Here is an 8,529-nt window from a genome sequence, read left to right as displayed (position 1 = left end):
ATGTAAATGCTCTTTGAGAAGGAATGAACTGTTATTGAATAGATTCGAATGAAATAGAATGAACCATCTTCAGGAAGCCCTATTTGCACTTTTCTGTGTGTTGTCCTCTCTTTGGTTGAACAGATGGTCACCTTCACCAACTTTATGTTTCAAGATCACTTTCTGTATACACAGACAACTTTAGTGTGTTCAACATGACTCCTGCATATGCCCACCTTTCTTTAGCTGGCTTAGCATGTATGCATGCAGGAGAACCAAAGAAGGAGCTGAGCTACTGTCTTCTCCCCTTTGAAACATTTACCATCTCATCAGTATTATAGAATCATTTATGTCCTTTGGGTTAGGCCAAAACCTTCACAGTAGAAGACTAATGTGTCCACAATAACTGAGTCATTTCAGCATTCAGCGATGGTCAGTGGAGGAAAACGGTATTATGCTGATAACTGGTCTGTCTGAAGATAGAAACAGAAGGGTGAGCGTGTATATTATGCCTGGTTGCTACTACTAATAGCTCAGTGCTGTCGGCCTCTGTAAACGGTGAACCATCTCCAAACATTACCTTATTAAGACAAAAGCACCAGAGCAGACAGACAAGACAGGGCTTCAGCCCGTCTGCTTCCCAGTCCCCAACTCCACTCTGCCGAGGGTTAACAGAGGGACACCAGGAGCAACAGCAGTAAGAACAATGAGAAAGAACAGTCAGCATGTTCAGCATGAGCAGATGCATGCAGCAAACACTACCAGGAAGAAAAGTGGCCTGAAAAAGCATGGAGAAGGAGAGCCAGCAGCAGAGAGCCAGCAGCAGAGAGCCAGCAGCAGAGAGCCTGCGCTCAGTCTGCCAGCTGCCTCAGATCTGAAAGCTAAAGAGGACGTCTGCCTCCTGAACTCAGACTGTGTGCTGAGGGCTTCACATTCTACCTCTGGGGTTTTAGGAAACCATGAGAAAACCTGGAGTCTGAGGGCAAAGTGATCTGTGGTAGAATGTGGTGCTATGAGCTCATAAAGATATGACGGGGTGAGTTTGTATGGGAGGTTAGGGAGCTCACTAATAATATGACCCAGTGCAAAATGCACCCGTCCAAGCACAACAAATTTTTAAAAAATGAACAATCTATCAAGCTTTCTCTCTGTCACACACTCTGGGTGCTCATGTTAGCTGTCTTTCCGTAATGTAACTGAAATAAAAGCCAGCAATGGAGCAACAACTTTAAAAGTGTGTGTTCTCTCCAGTAGAAAGGAGCTAAAGTCCCTTTCAGTGTGGTGGCGTATGAATGACCATCCTGCTGCTTTTCTATAACATCTGGGACAATAATCGGACTGAGTTGGAACTCGTGACAGACAGACACACGCAGTGCTTTGGATAATTTGTCCTCTGATCAGATGCTCAGAGGAATCTTACAGATCTTTCCTCCTCCATGGTTTCACCTCAGAGTCTTTGTCTGAGCCAAATGAACAAGAGAAAACGGTTTGAATTATCAGCCTGTATATAAAGTTACTTTATGTAACTGATCAATTTCTTGCAAATCCCAAATGTTGTGCACACTGGGGCTCTTTCTGTTCCTACCACAGGCTGACTGGGTGGTGAGGAAAATAACCGGAAAAGAGACCAAATGACTGAATGCCATCACTTCCAACAGACTGATAAATGATTAACTTTAGATATCTCAAGTGTTGTTTTTGAGCCCTTCCTGAAGCTTCCAGATGTTTCTGAGTTGACTAACACTGTCATGTTTAATATGATGGTGAGTAATGTGAAGGAACATCAGTGATATAATGAGGCTATATAAAGCCATGTGTGTGTGAAAAACTTGTTCCCCCCCCCCCCCCCCCCCCCCCGCCCGGGTCCTGCCTGCACCAACTCTCTGTCTGTGTGAACGGCTGCACATGCAGTTTCACTTGACTGTCCCCGGCAAAAAGAAGCCCAAATTTAGAAGAAAAATGAAAAAATGGTCAAATGCTCTTTTCCCCTTCACTGGCAGGCTGCACACTCATGCACACTCATGCACACTCATGCACACTCATGCTCACTCCTCCTTTTCCCTTCTCCGTTTCAGCCACTCTTATCCCCTTTCCATCTTGCCTTCCCCTTTTTTCCTCCACTCTTCTTCTGCACCCACTCCTGTTTGTTGGTCTTCCTTCTTTCTCTCCACCTTCTCTGTTGTAAACTCTTTTTTACTCCTTTTTTTTCACATTCCATCTTTTCTCCATCCATCTCCACTCTACTGTCTCTCCATATATCCCAGACATACTCTGCAGGTCACTAGTTGAGGCTCCTTTGTTCCTCTAACACCAGCCAATCAGTCCCATCCGGAGGAGGCCTTCCCGGATCTGAGGCCCTGCCTCCAGCAGCCATACAAGGCAACAGTGGAATGCATGGCTCGGCGGTCCATCTGCTTCATAAGAGACACATGCAGGGCAGAGGGAAGTAGAAACCCTTCTTCAGTCTGACTACTTGTGTTCACAGCAGAAACAGACCTGCTCCTCCTCTCATCGCCCTCGGCCGGTTTGTGTCAGAGCAGCTGATTCTTTTCAGCTCGTAGAAAGCCAGTAAGGAGAGAGCGTGGATGGAAGCCCGGAGGAAAGCCCACCAGCCCAGCGGAGAAGCAGCCTGCTGCCCCAGATGACAGCCCCCCGTGGCTCCTCAGACCTGCAGCACAGATGAAGGTATGATCACATGGAGAACTGACACATTAAATCCTGTTTTCACCACTAAGTGAAGTACTTCATGTTTAGACAGAAACACTTTTTCAGCTTCGCAGAATAGTTCTGAACAACAGAACCATTTGTTGCATCTACAGCTGACTGGTCTCCCCCCTGTGTGACCTGAAATGTGACAGATAGAATCAGCATGTTAACCCAGACAGTGTGATGGTGAAATTAGAAGTTTGCACTGGCTCCCCGGCTACAGCTCGGCTCATCATTGATCCTTTAGCATCAGGGCATGACAGGCTGCTGACAGGAACCGACACTCTGAGCTCCAGCTGCCGGGACCAAACGTGTCCCAGAAAATACAGAAGAAGAAAAACTGCAGCTCAATATGCAAATATGCCTAAAACTTATATATGTTTCTCCTGTGCAAATTCACTCTTAGAAACACATGAAGAGGACACATGGGTCATGGAAGAAAATGTGGTAAGAGCATCACACACACACATTTAAAAAAAAAAAAAAAGGATTTCAGAGGTGGATTTTTGAAGCTTCTTCTGAGTTCTGGTAGAATCGCTGCTTACTCCATTCTGCTGTGCATAAACCAGCTGAAAGCAACCTTATTTCTGTTTGTAGATCTCACTGACAGACTGCTTTGAGTTTGACAGCAACATGGAGGTTAACCTCTAAAGTAAACCTTTTTTTAAACGTATTTCTTCATTTCTGCCTGAATCCGACTTCAGTTGGTGAAAAGCCAGAAGCTCCTCGTGTGGAAACCCGTCCATGACCTTGGGTTCTGTGGATGAGAGACTGGGGGCATCTGCAGTTAGTGTTTATGAACAGATCTACAGTTGTGTATCATGTGGATTAACAGACTGTTTACTGACACTATAAGAAGTCTGTTTAACATCAGACATGTTTGGGTTGGCATGTTGTGGACAACACTTGTTTAAATGCTCAGTGAGACCCCTCCACCGGGGTGTAGGAATGCATGCATGCGCTGCTTATTAGTCTTAATTTTCTGTGTTCATGTTTATTACATTAAATGACCCATTTTCCTGTGGGTCATTTAAACTACCTTTAACTGCAAACCTGATAGATTATTTTAGAATGTGGAGCTTTTCCCTGGCACTGCCGTTCCAACACACAGGGTCTCAGGCCAGAGACCACCTCTGTGGTTCCATGATGGTGAAAGCAGCTTCCAGGTGCGATCAGAGCAGGGCCGGCGCTCTGAAGAAAAAAAGCTCCTCTCCTAACACCTCCAACACCCGAGCCCCAAATGGCTTTGGATAAAAATGCAAATGTACAAAAGTCTTTCATCAAACAGCTTACCAACAGAAACTAGAGTTAAAGTGTAGTTAGAAAAGCCTGCATTAAAATGTAACAAGTACTCATTATACTCTCTTTGTTAACTCATATATATATATCTATATATATATAGATATATATATATATATCTATATATGTGTATATGTATATTATGATATATGATGTATATTGTAGTTCACAAGCAGCCAGATTGTGCTGCTCTGGTGAGACTCAGATGGGCATGAGAACGTGCACACAGAGAAGAGAAGAGGAAGTGTTATATTTATTTACTGAGAGATCCAAATTCTGAAGGCTACTGCATTCACATAACCCCCGACACCAGCCCCCTATGGGGCCGAGACTCTGGGATTCCCAGTCTGATTTTCACATAGAGGAGGGGGGGCTGATGAGGGGAAGGGTTCGCACAGGAAGTTAAAGAGGTTAGAGGTGATTCCCCCTTCTGAAAGTCAGACGACACCAGAGCTTTTTTTTTTTACATCGGTCTCTCGTGGTGAGATCCTGTCTAATGAATCCACACTTACTCTCAGACATACGTTAGTTTCTTTGCTTTGTTCGGCACTCTCTCAGTCCTTTTTGCTTTCTGTCGTCAGTCAGATGTTGGACGGTTCACTTTGGTTCACTCAGCTAACCAGTGGTGGACACTAACGGAGTACATTTACTTGAGTACTGTATTTAAGCACATTTTTTGAGTATCTGTACTTTGAGGATTTGTTTTTTTGGAAACTTATGACTTTCGCTCCATTACATTTCAAAGACAAATATTGTACTTTGGACTCCACTCCATTTCTAGGAAGCTTGTCGTTACTGGTTCCTTTTCGGCTTTGGAATCCACCGTTGGTGTTTTTCTTTCCTAAAATGCAATTGGCCACACCAGAGTGGTGTAAAAAGATCTGGAGTCTGGCTGCGAGGCTGTTTTCTGCCGAGACTACCAGAGTGTTTTGTGAACTGAAGATCTTCATCAAAGCAGAGTTGTAGTTTGCTGGCGGTAATGGACTCAACAGTAAACTTCTGCTCCATAGTGAATGTGTGGGGAGAAAAAAAAAGGCTCTCCTGTGTTTTGGGTGGGGATGTTTTAAATACTTTTTTTTTTATTATTATTGCATTTTTATGCTGAAGTTTTTACAGGTGGTACAGACTTTTTGTAGCAGAGTGGTACAAAAAGTCTACATGTCAGTACATCATCAGGTGGTTTCAGAGTTTCATGGTTCTGTAAAAGCACTCAGAAAACCATACAGCAATGTACTGATATTAGAAAATGTACTTTGTACTTTTGAATACTTAAGTGTTTTTAAAAGTGAGTACTTCAGTGCTTTAAGTTGAGTAAAATTTTGATTTGACCATGAGTATCAGTACTTTGACTCAGGTACAGGAGCTGAGCGCTCTGTGCACCACTGCAGCTCACACTGAATGACTGCATGTTCTCTGTCTTCCTGCCGCAGCAGTGATGATGCTGAAAGGGTTAGAGTAACAGTAACCTTAACCCTAACTCTAACCCAACCCAACCCTAACTCTTTCACATCAGAGCAGAAGCAGCTGTGTTTAGAAGCTCTGTTATACTGACTTACTTTTGGGCCTGATGCCTAAAACTGCATTTTTTTACTTTTTTAGTGAGACTGATCAAGCTGTGATGCACACATGTATGAATGATAAGACCAGATGAAGTTGAAAACATGCTTTATGATCCACATTTGATGCAGACGTGTAAATAAACAAATGTTGGGATAATGCACACTTTCCGTTATTCCTTTTCTTATGAAATTCAGCAATCTTGTTTTTATTTCCACTTCATTTTTCCAGCCTTTTAAAGCTCGACTTGCTCTTAAAGCGTCTGAAGCAAACATCAGATCTTTTGATCAGATCTGTTTCTACTGCCTGAACTCACCGGGGAAACATTTCCCACCCGCTCAGCCTCTCAGGCCCACCTGGATGCTTCAGAAGCCCCTTCATAACGGCCCTTGTGGTCTTCATTTTGCCATTCATCTGGTCATGCCTCAGTCTTCGACTCTTGGCGCTGTTCAGTATTGCCATTTTTGGTCATTGGAAGAATCTCTTTGACGGGGACATTTGTTTGCCACTCGGGGTATTTGTGTTGTCTCCGTGCCGTTCTGTTGGGCCGTGATGACACCCAGTTTAGATGTTAAACCACTTGGGTCGTATATATCTGGCTCTGCTCGTCTTTTGTTGTCAGAAATGATTTGAAATCCCATCGGTGTCCCAGTTCTTTCTCTCTCTCATGCCCTGTTTCGGTGTGTTTGTGAGAGGCTGGGGGGGACGGGGCATTATGGAGAAATTAATGAGACAGATGGATGGAGTCAAATGGAAAGAGCTTCCTGAATGTGATTTAAAGAGCTAAGGGGAAGAAGAAAGGAGACCATATTAGGCAATGTTTGGCTTAACAGGAGAGATGGCTCTGACTGTTATCACAGTCTGTCTAAACACACACACATTCCCACTTGTGGCTGATGAAGTTATTCTGAACTGTGACACATCCTGCTGTTAATGTTAGGATTGAACTCAGTTTTTTGTCACAGACACATTCTGCTTTTATTACCGTACTTATGATTTGAAAAGAAAATGAGATATTCATTTTCTTCTTTCTTTCTTTCTCTCTCTCCCTCTCTCTCTCTCTCTCTCTCTCTATACATATATATATGTATGTGTGTGTGTGTGTGTGTGTGTGTGTGTGTGTGTGTGTGTGTGTGTGTGTGTGTGTGTGTGTGTGTGTGTTTGTGTTAATTTGAGCCACTGTGTTTGCCTGGGTAAGGTTTGCCTGAAACTGACTGCATGAATGCTGATGAAAGTTGAAATCAACTTTTCTTTACCCTAAAATGAAAACTTCAGCCATGCCAACCAAATATATTCACATAAAAAACAGAAAACATGTACTTTTCACACACTTCAGATCCAAGTGCTCCCAAAATGTTGGATAAAAACAACAACCTATTTGAACTGATGGTAATGCTGCTGAGCATTAAGCATGCGGTCGGGCTCGGTTTCTGTGAATCCAACACTTCCTGAAGACATGACCCTCTGTGGGACAGCAGCTTTTTATCTCCCAGTGAGAACACGTCTGTGTGAACGCTGGGGAGACCGACGGCGGGTCTTTCTTCTTAATATGGACTTGTTTAGCCCCGAGCAGATGGAGCAGCACTGAATGAGATAAAGGCCTCCTCTCCCTCTGCTGCCTTTAAAGCGAGTCTCTCACCACTGTGACTTGAAAAGGGAATGTATGTAGCTAAAAGCGGGAGGTGGAGGGGGGAGGCCGACTATCAGTGGGAGCAATCACAGACTGGAGGAGGGAATGTTTATCCAACGCAGCGATCCTATTTTCCATGCTCCTCAAAATACAAAACTGCCCTTATAAGGGCTGACTGGGAATTTCCAGCCGGGCAGCGTCAGAGAACTCGTGAAAAAAACCCAAAACAATTTGATATCCGTGGGCCTCCTCAGTTCTTCTATTTCTCTCCTCTCTCAGCAGTCGCGGTCTGTATCAGTGATATAAGAGGGGCTGCATTAAGAACACCAGTGGACTTAAAACTCATCCCTTCCAGGAGCTGCGTGTTCCTCATCTCTTCTGAAGCGTTGCAGCTCAGATGGGACGCAGGCTGTCCAGTGTGCTCTCAGCCTGAGAGAGAACAACTTCTTCTGTTGCTTTTAAAACTCTGCTTTGTGACCAACGTCAAACACACGTGTTCCAACCTCTTCCTGTGAAGCTGTGGAGGCAGCAGGACGCCTGCATGTTGCTGAGGCTGCTTTCACAACGCAGATAAAACAGGCCTTTAGAATGCTTTATCGTTCGGCATATTCCTCATAATCTGATACTTGTTCTGGCTTCAGGCTGAAAATCATTTGAGCAGCCGGGCTCTTTGAAGCCATTTGTTCAAATGAACCCGAGAAATGTGCTCCGGCTTGTGTTTAATATGCTCTGATGTCCGTGTTCAGTCCAGAGGAGCGGAGTCTGAGTAAACCCAGCACACTGGTTCTGGTTCTGTTGGCAGACGCAGTCTGATCCACACCATCAGCGTGTCAGAGGTCCGCAGCGGGGTCTTTATTCGGCGCTCACACACACACACACACACACACACACACACACACACACACACACACACACACACACACACACACACACACACACACACACACACACCCTCCTGAGCTCTTTGGGAGGGAGCGGCTCTGACAGCACAGGAAGTTGGTATTATGTGGCTCTGCTGGGAGTTGGAGTCATGTCCTGTTTACGACTCTGGCAAAAATGTTTGTGCAATAAAATCTACCTTCTTTCGTCTGCTACACACACACAGACGAGCTGTGGGACTTTGTGTTCTGAAGCTGTGAAGCTGTCATGTCTCTGTGTCTCTCTGCAGCCCACTACAGATGTCCATTCCTGCGGCCCATGGTGCAGTGCTGCATCTCTGGTCAGCTGGTAGTCTGAGATGAAGCACTGTAGCTCGGGACGAAGGGCAGAAATGACAATGATCCGTCAGCAGGTCTGCAGGGCTGCGCTTCTCTTCGGGAAGAACGGCTGAAAACACGGGGACCCCGACTCTGCAGCCA

At 44.8% G+C, this 8,529-nt stretch overlaps 1 long non-coding RNA gene across 2 annotated transcripts; it reads left to right on the top strand.

The window, feature by feature from the left end:
* Positions 1–1,966: 1,966 nt before the first annotated feature.
* Positions 1,967–8,321, top strand: LOC142397453 (uncharacterized). Of its 2 annotated transcripts, none has more exons than XR_012772710.1 (3): positions 1,967–2,664; positions 3,092–3,132; positions 3,283–8,321. It is a non-coding gene; the product is annotated as an uncharacterized LOC142397453 (long non-coding RNA). The 2 variants fall into 2 exon arrangements; XR_012772711.1 differs by having other exon boundaries at positions 1,968–2,664; positions 3,390–8,321.
* The last annotated feature ends 208 nt before the right edge of the window (positions 8,322–8,529 follow it).

The sequence above is a fragment of the Odontesthes bonariensis genome, chromosome 13, assembly GCF_027942865.1.
Source record: "Odontesthes bonariensis isolate fOdoBon6 chromosome 13, fOdoBon6.hap1, whole genome shotgun sequence".
In the NCBI taxonomy this organism is placed as follows: Eukaryota; Metazoa; Chordata; class Actinopteri; order Atheriniformes; family Atherinopsidae; genus Odontesthes; species Odontesthes bonariensis.
This window is presented reverse-complemented; position numbering and strand designations above follow the sequence as displayed.